Source organism: Carcharodon carcharias, chromosome 3, assembly GCF_017639515.1.
Source record: "Carcharodon carcharias isolate sCarCar2 chromosome 3, sCarCar2.pri, whole genome shotgun sequence".
Classification (NCBI taxonomy): Eukaryota; Metazoa; Chordata; class Chondrichthyes; order Lamniformes; family Lamnidae; genus Carcharodon; species Carcharodon carcharias.
This window is the reverse complement of record NC_054469.1, coordinates 186,687,076-186,698,771: the sequence shown is the minus strand read 5'-3', so window position 1 is coordinate 186,698,771 and position 11,696 is coordinate 186,687,076. Positions and strand designations below refer to the sequence as shown.

At 47.8% G+C, this 11,696-nt stretch overlaps 1 non-coding gene across 1 annotated transcript; it reads right to left on the bottom strand.

Moving 5' to 3' along the window:
* Positions 1-7,372: 7,372 nt before the first annotated feature.
* On the bottom strand, positions 7,373-7,445 carry trnaf-gaa. Its single transcript has one exon. It is a non-coding gene; the product is annotated as a tRNA-Phe (tRNA).
* Between the last annotated feature and the right edge of the window lie 4,251 nt (positions 7,446-11,696).

Sequence of the window (11,696 nt, the reverse complement as noted above, 5' to 3'; positions counted from 1 at the left end):
ATATTGTAGTGGAAGCTCCTGTGTCCACTTCCGTTCTAACAGGCTTGCCAGTTACTTTCACTGTTACAAATATTGGTTCTGTCTTTCCAGCTTTCAGATTAAACAATGAGTAAATGTCAGAATTTGTTGTTTCAGGCTCTTCTACATTGTAGATTTCTTTTGCCTTCTTCTTTTGTTTACAAGCCTCCTTGAATCTTTCCTTGCATTGTCTCATCCACTTCTATGACAAAAGCAGCATTTAATTTTTTTAAACTGCCAATCGCTAAAGGACTAATTGTTTCCAATTGTTTCTCTTAAAATTATTCTCTAATTTCGCTGCTAAATTATTTTTCTTTATTCTTCTGTTTCCTGCTTCTCGGCAAAGTCTCACTTTTTCACGCCTCTTTCAGCTGAGGTTTCCCGCCCATTTGTGGAAAACACCGCCATTTTGTGCACCCTGCATTGCTTTTGAATCACCTACTGCACTTTCCATGGCCAGTGCTATCTCTAGCACCTTCTTGAAATCCAGATTCACTTTGGACAATAATCTTTTCTGAATAGAGTCCTCTTTCACACCACACACTAAACGACCCTCCCTTGATCGAAGCACCCTCCCTCTCCCGATCGCTGCCCCCTCCCTCCCTTGACTGCCACCTCCACCTCTCCCGATGGATTCTCCCTCCCTCTCCCGATCGATGGTTTCTCCCTCTTCCTCTCCTGATCGTCGCCCCCTCCCTCTCCTGATTACCGCCCCCTCCCTCTCCTGATCGCCGCCCCCTCCCTCTCCTGATCGCCGCCCCCTCCCTCTCTTGATCGCAGCCCCCTCCCTCTCCCAATCACTTACCCCCACCCCTTTCCTAGTCGCTGATCCCTCCCTCTCTCTATCGCCACACCTCCCTATCTCTATCGCTGCCCCCATCCACACTTGATCATGCCCTCTTGATCCTGCCCCCTGCCTCTCTTGATCTTTGGTCCTTTCCATTTCCCAAATGCTGTCCTTTCTCTCTTCCAATTGTTGGCTCTCTCAATTGTTGCCCTCCTTCTCCTGATCACGGCTTGCCGCCCTCGCCTTTGCCAATCGCTTCCACCCACAACCATTCCAGAGCCTACCAGAGGCTTCCTGTTTAGTGGCCTAAAATCTAAAGCCTCATCACTGGAGAGTTATTTAAGGATGTTCAGATGGTGTCTGCAGCTCATGGACATCAAGTAAATGAGGCCACGGCCCAACGCTTAGATTTACCTATATCACCATAGCGATCCTTCCATATGGCAGTTCATGCCATTGCCTAGGCCTCCAACTGCAAAGTCAATTCAGTCTATCTCATGGACATGTACAGATGCTGTGAAGTCCAAGTAGAGACAGAATATCTTCTTGAGGTGGTTTCACTCTCTACTTACTGAATTACTGTCAAGATGCAAATTTGAAACCACAGCTTCTTAATCCAACTTTGCAGTTTTCAAAATCTGAAAAAAGTCACACTGACATTTGGAAAAAAATTGTCTGAAAAGTTTGTTGTCAGGGAAATTCAGTGGGGATTTGGACACACAATTTTCTGTCTCAGAGGCAACAATGTTGCTAACTGAGCCAGAGCTGATGTTCTCAACTGTTTTTGTCCCAGTTTGTACCTCAAGTGCCTAATACTGGTTATCAGTTTAACTGTACGTTTTCATACTCTTCCCAAAGCCAGGGTACCTCCACCTTAGTACAACACCGGAATTACACACAAGTATGTTAATAAAGTTACACCTCCTAGATTTCTACTCTGCAGCTGCTCAGGTTTGGTGATAATAGAAGAGGTCTCTGCTCTCCTGCTGGGGCCTGGGCGTGTGGGGTGGGGGGCATGGCGGGGTTTGTGGGGGCACTTCTGCTAATCCTGGCCACTAAGAAGCTCAGCAAAATTTCTTAAACTTTGGCCTCTTCTGGACAGTCAGTTATTCTTGCCACTGTTTTGGTTCTGGCCGCAGCCAGCGTGGGACTCCCCCGACTTAAATTTAATATTTTGTTGCTGCACCAATGACTTTAGCAGGACCTTTATCAATGGCCTAGTTCAACATCATAAGAATTAAGACAGTCAGGCAGGAACACAGCAGATTGGAGCTGGCAGGTGGAGTTTTCTATTTTTGATCCTTCCCATGCATTATTCTCACTGGTTGAGAAGGGTTAAATCCTGGCTGATGGTGCCTTAGCGGCTGACAAATAAATACTGCAAAATTTTCACAGTTGTCTTCAATATTATTCCATTTCAGTTCCAGGAGTAGATTTCTATGCCTTTCTTTTTTCCCTACACTATAGAGTTCTTCAGCAGCACTCAGTTCAGTTCTGGGGTGAAGAACCAATAACACTAGCCTAATGGCTGAGCTCTGGCAGCAGCCAAGATCAGTGTTTGCATCTCAGCTTTCTGACTAGTGATCAACTGCTCACTTGGTCGAGATAATAGGCAGAGTATTTTACTAGTCAAATTAATTCTGGTCTCAACATTTATCAATTAAATATTTAATAGTTAAAGCAGAGCAAGTACAATAAGCTTTTCTTTCAAACTTATATTGCCTTAAAGGGGCATTTTCCTGATGAATCTTTTGGCAAATCGAATTTATCTGAGGAAACATTATGACATGCAAGATGACATTTTACCCTTATTTACTTGCAAACGAACAATTATCAAACATTTCTATGAGGCCCTTTAAAACCTAACTAATTGACTCGATAAACCAGACTTAGGCCTGGTTAACAAAGTATGTGTGTAAATCAAAGTATGGGTGTATGCTTGGAAAAATCTTAAAGTCTTTTTAAAGAGATATCCAAATGCTTCATTCTCATGTGTCACATTGAGCCTTGAGAGCCACAAATACAAGGGTTTAAATTAGTCTTGGGCAGTGATGCAAAATGAGCAGTATCATATCAACTGCTGGTCACATTCCTCACCTGATATTCAGCCCCATTGACCTAAGTAGAATTAATTTAACAGCGGAGCCACCCAGTGCCACAAAAGGATGAATGATCTCCTTCGTTCTGCTAGGATAAGTCACTCTTTGCATCACTCCCAACTCACACACTCACAAACCCATCACACATCCACAGGGGCCTCACTCACTACCAGTGCAAGGGACATCACCATTCACTCTTTCACGCACACCATCATTGTCCCCATCTCATCCATGAGACCACTCACCACCCACACAGGCCCGGCAGGTGTCCTGATACACTCTCGCCATCTCTATCCATGCAGGACAAACTGGCTCACAACAGGAGGGAAAGGTTGCAGACAGGTGGGGAGATGCCAGAGATCAAAGTTCTGACAGAATTCAAAAACAGAGATATCCAGCTGGCCGGTGATGACCAAGACCGGTCTTGTGAGGTTGGTGCTGCTCTATGAAGTGAGGGTCCAGCAGTGCAACATCCATCAGACAACCATGCCATGAGTGATGTGTCCTCTTTCACAGGCCACTGCCATGCACTAATTATCTCTCCTTGCTTTCACAGGCACATCTGGGAAACAGCCGACAGAATCCATGACCCAGGGCCTCCAATCAAGCCCCAAAGAAACCTCTGAAGAGGAATCTGGAGGCAGCCTCCCTGAAGTCCTGTTAAGCGCTCACCCACACCCTCCACCAGCACAGAGACACAAACCTCGGTGGGACGTGGCTTTAGAGTAGCCTCAGGATCAAAATCTGGTGAGCATATCGCTCTTTCTGATCAACAGCAGGCGGAGGCAGGGGCTTCCCAGATCCCTAGCACTTGGAGGACAGCTGGAGGCCAGAACATTGCTGAGTCCAAGTCAGATGTCGAGCCGCTAAACTCAGTCATGTCGCAGTTGCTGGAGCTGCAAAGACAAGCTTGGGAACATCAGGAAGGGATGTCCATTGCACTCCTCAGATTGCAAGGCACAATGGAGGAGTCCAGCTGTTTTCAGGCTGAGCTGATAACACCGGCATTGCAATGCACCGAGGTCAACCTGGCAGGATGGCGGCCACCATGGAGACCTTGGTCCAGGCCGTCGCTCCTGCACTGCTGCACGGGCTGAACTCCATCGCTAATGCCATAGTTGGTGTCCAACAGTGTGTACGTGAGAGGGTTGCTGGGCAGCTCGATCTCATTCCAGCTACCCCAGGGGCCCTCTGGCACCCATAGGCAAGAGGATCAGCAGGTGCACACTCCAGGGCCATCCACCCAGGTGACTCTGGGAGTGCCTGGCCCATTTGATTCCCCCCTTCCTGTGACCTCCGCAGATCCAGCTTCACAGGCTGAGGAAGGTGCCACTGCCACACAGCAGGACCCTAAAAACAGCCCAGGGCCTTCCAAGTCTCGGCCCTTCAGAGGACACCTGTGAAGGTCATCCCAGACAGGGCATCAAAGTCAGCAGGCTGTCTCCACCTCCACTGTGGATGTCCGGGGAGCACCAAGACAGGGTTAGGGAAGTTAGGTAAAAGTAACTCCTTCAAGTACAAACACGTTTCCACCTGTTCCTATTCAGATGAAGTTACATTGTTTGCCATTGTGAGATTTGAACTCTTGATCTTGGGGTTACAAACCCAGTACCATAACCACTTGGCTATTTAGGCCAAGCAAACCTTAACTCACTGACCAGGAATCAAACCTGGGCTGTGGTGGTGAAAGCACTGAATCCTAACCACTAGACCACCAGGGATAACAGATGACTTTGGATCTATGGTTCCCAAAGTGCTCCACCACTTGTAACTCTTTTGAATACAAACACATTTCCATCTGTTCCTATTCAGATGAAGTTACATTATTTCATAGTTTGCCAGTGTGAGATTTGAACACTTGATCTCGGGGTTACAAACCCAGTACCATAACCACTTGGCTATTTAGGCCTAGCTTATAAAGTAACTCGTTCGAGTACAAACATGTTTCCATCTGTTCCTATTCAGATGAAGTTACATTGTTTTTCATAGTTTGCCATTGTGAGATTTGAACTCTTGATATTCCTTTCTCACTCAGGTGATCAACCATTGTTTCATAGTTTGCCATTGTGAGATTTGAACTCTTGATAATCTTTTAAATGAAAACCAAATCAACAAAATTGGGATAAATCAGGCACAGCCCCTAATTCAGGTCAGCTGTAAAACCAAGAACAAAGTTTAAAGGAAACTTACAAACTTTAAATCAAAATGTGATTAAAGGGGTCAACAAAACACCCCAGTCCCCGCGGTGCCCACCGAGCACGGAAGGCCTCGAGAGTGCCAGCAGACACCGCGTGCTCCTTCTCCAGGGACATCCGGCAGCGAACGTAGCCGCGGAAGAGGGACAAACAATCGGGCGGGACTCCCCCGTCGATCGCCCGCTGCCTGGCCCTGTTAATGGCCAACTTGGCCAGGCCCAGGAGCAGGTTCACGAGGAGGTCCTCCTCCTTCCCGACCCCCTTCCGCACCGGGTGCCCGTAGATCAGGAGCGTGGGGCTGAAGTGCAAACAAAACATCAATAAAAGGTTTTTCAAATAACTAAAAAGGGAGTGCAGCCTACAACACCCTATGTATACATGGTCCACGGACTCCACAAGACCGCAAAAAGGGCATGTGTCCTGAGAGTCCGTGAACCTATGCATCCTCTTATTATAAGGGACTGCTGCATGCAACACCCTCCAACCCAGGTCCCCGATAGAAAGGGGGAGGACACCTCCGTAGAGGGCCTCCCATCGAGGGCCTCCGCCGCCGGACGGCAACAAGGCACGCCAGGGCGTGTCCGGTCGATGGACAAGGGCGAGAAAATGGAAGGTGTGCAGCAGCAGTCCATACAAAAAGCCCCTCTTTGCTGTGCCAAAAGGCACAGAGGGCATGTCCCCGAGGCGGCTCATATTGCGGGGCACCAGCACCCGAGGGAGGGTTCGGGGCTTGGGGCCAATGTGGAATTCCGTCCGAACAGGGGAACGCTCAGACGGAAGACCACCGCGCACCTGGGCCACCTCAAGACCCAAAATAACGTCGGGTCCGAGCACGACCGTTCTCAGGTCTTGGATGGCATCGGCTGCGACCTGGACACTCACAGACGCGCGTCGCGCCAACTCCTGCGGGAGCATCCAGCCCAGTCCTCCGCCACCCAGCACGTCCCCGATCCTGGTCACCCCTGCGGCCACAGCCCTCCTCTCCGCCAACCACTGAAAAGGACGGAGGGGCGGATTCCTGAGCAGCGGCTCTCTGACGATAGCCGCTACTCCTGACGGGGGAGAACTGCGTCGCGAGGCGACCACTTTCCAGACTTTGATCAGGTCCTGGTAAAAGACGGGCAACGCCTGCAAGGAGCCAAAAGTAACTCCTTCAAGTACAAACACGTTTCCACCTGTTCCTATTCAGATGAAGTTACATTGTTTGCCATTGTGAGATTTGAACTCTTGATCTTGGGGTTACAAACCCAGTACCATAACCACTTGGCTATTTAGGCCAAGCAAACCTTAACTCACTGACCAGGAATCAAACCTGGGCTGTGGTGGTGAAAGCACTGAATCCTAACCACTAGACCACCAGGGATAACAGATGACTTTGGATCTATGGTTCCCAAAGTGCTCCACCACTTGTAACTCTTTTGAATACAAACACATTTCCACCTGTTCCTATTCAGATGAAGTTACATTATTTCATAGTTTGCCAGTGTGAGATTTGAACACTTGATCTCGGGGTTACAAACCCAGTACCATAACCACTTGGCTATTTAGGCCTAGCTTTATTTGATTCCCCCCTTCCTGTGACCTCCGCAGATCCAGCTTCACAGGCTGAGGAAGGTGCCACTGCCACACAGCAGGACCCTAAAAACAGCCCAGGGCCTTCCAAGTCTCGGCCCTTCAGAGGACACCTGTGAAGGTCATCCCAGACAGGGCATCAAAGTCAGCAGGCTGTCTCCACCTCCACTGTGGATGTCCGGGGAGCACCAAGACAGGGTTAGGGAAGTTAGGTAAAAGTAACTCCTTCAAGTACAAACACGTTTCCACCTGTTCCTATTCAGATGAAGTTACATTGTTTGCCATTGTGAGATTTGAACTCTTGATCTTGGGGTTACAAACCCAGTACCATAACCACTTGGCTATTTAGGCCAAGCAAACCTTAATTCACTGACCAGGAATCAAACCTGGGCTGTGGTGGTGAAAGCACTGAATCCTAACCACTAGACCACCAGGGATAACAGATGACTTTGGATCTATGGTTCCCAAAGTGCTCCACCACTTGTAACTCTTTTGAATACAAACACATTTCCACCTGTTCCTATTCAGATGAAGTTACATTATTTCATAGTTTGCCAGTGTGAGATTTGAACACTTGATCTCGGGGTTACAAACCCAGTACCATAACCACTTGGCTATTTAGGCCTAGCTAAAGCAGTTGGCACCATCAGCTAGCAAATTACACAAGCAGCAGCTGGTGATGCACCGGCGATAGGATTTGTTACCGAAACCCAGGATTGAACCAGGGACCTTTAAATCTTCAGTCTAACGCTCTCCCAACTGAGCTATTTCAGCGGACAAAAGTAACTCTGTTGAGTACAAACACGTTTCCATGTGTTCCTATTCAGATGAAGTTACATTGTTTTTCATAGTTTGCCATTGTGAGATTTGAACTCTTGATCTTGGGGTTACAAACCCAGTACAATAACCACTTGGCTATTTAGACCAAGCCTGTTAGGTAAAAGTAACTCTTTCAAGTACAAACACATTTCCATCTGTTTCAGATGAAGTTACATTGTTTGCCATTGTGAGATTTGAACTCTTGATCTTGGGGTTACAAGCCCAGTACCATAACCACTTGGCTATTTAGGCCAAGCTTTTTATAACATTGTTTTTTTAAAGTTTGCCATTGTGAGATTTGAACTCTTGATCTTAGGGTTACAAACCCAGTACCATAACCACTTGGCTATTTAGGCGTTGCACAGCCTGGGCATGGGTGTTAATCAGTTGTACATATGGTTCACCATTGTCAATGAACTCCCAAGAATGTCACTCTGCCTGTGGCTCCTTGTTCTGATGAGCAGTGTTCTTGTCACTCAGATGTGAAACATTTCTGCACAAGATAAAGGCAGGTGTCTCAGTCCTGGGCCTCTTCTCTGTGCTTTGTGCGGCCTTCAGACCAAAGTGATGGTCCAGCCTCACACTCCCTGGAAACATTGCTGATGCCTGCACCTCGGTGGTGCTGGTCATTGCTGCCACAATATAGTGGGCAGGCACCACAGAGTTCCATCATTCTTTCTGTGAGCTCTCAGCACCTTTAAGGTGGGCCTGGTCCCCATCACACCAGCATCTGGGACCAATGATGCCTTGCACTAGCTCCTGAAGGGCTGAGGTGCTGAAGGTGGACACAGCATCAGATGCGTCTAAAGTTTCATGGCTGCATCTCTGAGATAGCCCTGATCACGGAGCGCAAGTGAGCTGTCCTCAGCCAGACAGGAGTCAGACATTCTCAGAGGCTATGTGAAAATCTATGGAGTGTCCTCACTGCATGTTGTCATCATCCTCCTGCAATTGAGTGACTATTAGGGGCTCCACTGCATCTCCATGACAGGAGCATTCTCACAGTCAAGCATTCACAACTGCGATGTGAGGATCTTAAGGGTTACCTCACTGCATGTCGTCATCATCCTCCACAAATCTGGCAACTATGAGGGCCTCCCAAGTGCCCCTGTCTTGTTTAGCCTGTGTGATAGCCTCATCACCACCGAGGAACCCCCCTCACCCTCATCCCCGTCAGCGTCCTCCTCATCAGAGGAGACGCACAGCTCCTCCATCCCCTCCTCAGCCAGCTCCTCTCCCAGTTGCAGCATCAAGTTGCAAAGGGTGCAGCAGGCGGCGATGATGTGTGACGCCTTCTGTGGACTGTATTGCAGGACTCAACCAGACCGGTCCAGGCACTGGAACGGCATCTTCAGCATTCCAATGGTCTGCTCCACCAAGCTGCGAGCTCCTGCATGAGCCTCGTTATAGCGTCACTCTGCTGCAGTCTGAGGCCACCACACTGGTGTCATCAGCCACTACCTCTGTGGGTAGCCCTTGTCCCCAAGGAGACAACCCTGCAGCCTCTGTGGACCCTGGAAGACTGCAGGGATCTACAAGTGACTCAGTATGTAGGCATTGTGCACATTCCCTGGAAACCGTGCGCACACCTGCAGGATGCGTGTCTGGTTGTCGTATTCCAGCTGCATGTTCAGCTTGAGCTTGAAGAAGTCCACTGAGTGTAGCGATGGAGACCTGAGCGCCACATGAGTGCAGTCAATTACACCCAGCACCTGTGGGAATCCCGAGATCAGGATGAATCCAATGGCCCTTGCATCCTGGCTGTTCCGGTCCCGGGCGAAATGCACAAAGTTGTGTGTCATTGGAGAAGATGGCGTCCGTGATCTCATGGATGCATTTGCAAGTGGCGGATTGCGAAATCCCACATAGGGCACCTGTGGAGCCCTGAAAGGAGCCACTGATGTAAAAATTGAGCACCGTGGTCACTTTCACAGCCACTGGCAGTGGATGTCCTCCATGTCCTATTGGCGCCAAGTCCTGCAGTGAGTGGCAGATGTGAGCCACCAGGTCCCTAGACATGCACAGTCATCGGTGACTGGTTCTCAGTTATCTGCAAGAATGGCAGGCGGCGTCTATAGACCCTGGGCATCGCTAGGGGCCGACCAGTCACAGCTCTCTGTCAATCCTGGGTGGGATGTGCAGGAGCTCCTGCTGCCCCTTCTTCATGAGGTTGCTGCTCCTGCCTTTGCGTGGCCAGATGCCTCAGTCGCTCTCTCCTCCGTCTTCTACTGTCTCTGTGGGCCATCACAGCTAGGTCACCAAACTTAAATTGATTGTTAGCACACTGAGGATTATTTAGCAAATGTTGTCCAATCGCAGAATCACATCTAATGTTGGACACTGAGTTTTGAAAGCACGGACTGGTTGGTTACGGTCTGTATCTTGCCCATTGTGAACAGTGGCTGGGACATGCTGTTTGATATGATCCACCATTCTTTGGGACATTCGGCCTACATACCTAGTATCACACTGGCACTGAAATTCATATACCACCTCACTCATTAGTGTGATAGGCAGAATGTCTTTTTGGCTTGACAGCAACTTCACAGAAGATCAAGGTATCTCAAAATTTTGAGCAACAGGTGAAGCTGTTTCATGCTGCTACTGTGTAGTAACAATATGAGTGGTATTCACCACTAACAGGATGCCGCTATCAAGTAAAAAAGACATTTTGCCTATCACACAATTGTGTAATGTGGTGCATGAATTTCAGTGCCTGTGTGATACTAGGTATGTAGGCTGTACATCCCAAAGACTGGCGGATCATATCAAACAGCATGTCCCTGCCACTGTTCACAATGGGCAAGGTACAGACTGTACAACCAGCCCGTGCTTGCAAAACTCAAAACTCAGTGTCCAACATTAGATGTGATTCTGCGACTGGACAAAATTTGCTAAAGAATCCTCAGTGTGCTAACAATCAATTTAAGTTTGTCAGTTGGACTCACAGTGTGGGGCATTTGTGTGTACTGGAAGCTACAGATATGAATACCCAGGGTGTTGTTCATTGCAGACAGAAGGAACATGTACACACATTGCACCTGTTTCAGTTAAACAAAATAAGTGACAGCCATTCGCTGACTCATTCCTCAGGGCATGCCTTGACCAATCAGGGTCAAGATGCCTGGTTTAAATTTCAAACAATGGTTGGCAGTTAACCGAGAGTCACCATCACTGGTGCATTCTCCATGGCAACGCATCTACCAATCAGAGTCCACTTGTCAACCAATCAGCATTTTCTTCTCATACAGTATAAATTGTTGTTTTCCCCTTATATTGCTTTCTTGCAAAGTGTCCTGATGAGTGCAAGATGAAAAACGTTGACATGTCCCTTTTTTCAACAAAATTCAAGTCCTGTGCTACCAAATGACTATGTGACCTGGGCGGGTTTGCTCATTGATCTTATTGCCGAAAGCCACAGGTGCTGCACAGATAGCAGCCCCAGCGCTGTCTGTCTCCAGGGAATCAACCTAGTCTACATAGCGTGAAGAGAAGCAATGCTATATGAATGAATGTCTTCCCCAAAGAGTCTGTTCCATTTCCAATTGGCTTGGAAGGCAGTGCACTTTGAGGACAGATCCAAGGCGGCAGGCTGGTGGCGAGGTGAGAGGTCATATGATGGAACGTCCAGGAATGCACACAACTGGAGTTGGCAACCCTTATTGACATGCCATGGTGGAGATATGGATTGTTTAAAAAATAGAAGAGTGTTCCAGATTTTTCACTGAGATGGGAGAATGAAGCATCGGATTTATAAATTGCATATTCTCCATTTAATAAAAATTATTTTCAACAGTATGGGAAAATACTTTTCCATTCAACAGGTTTGGTGCAGAAAGCATTGATTCAAAGGAAGATTTTTTTTCAGGTCTCTGGTTGTGTCTTGTTCGCTTGTTGCTGCAGAAAATACTTTAAGACTCAGGTCCCAACTTATTCCAAATTAAATATAATCAAAAGGATGAGATTCTAACCATGTAAAGGACAAACTATGATGCCCATGTGCATTGCAGGCATCACGTCTCTCTCTTCTAAACATATCGATCATGACTTCTTCAAATCATGTTAGTTGGTAAAGATAAATACTGATAAGGGAGGCCATTTGGCCCATCTCACTTATGATGCCACAAAAACCAATACACCCCCTAACCCCCATCATAGCATACAACTTCTTCTTAAATTATTCTAGAGTTTATACCTCCAACACCC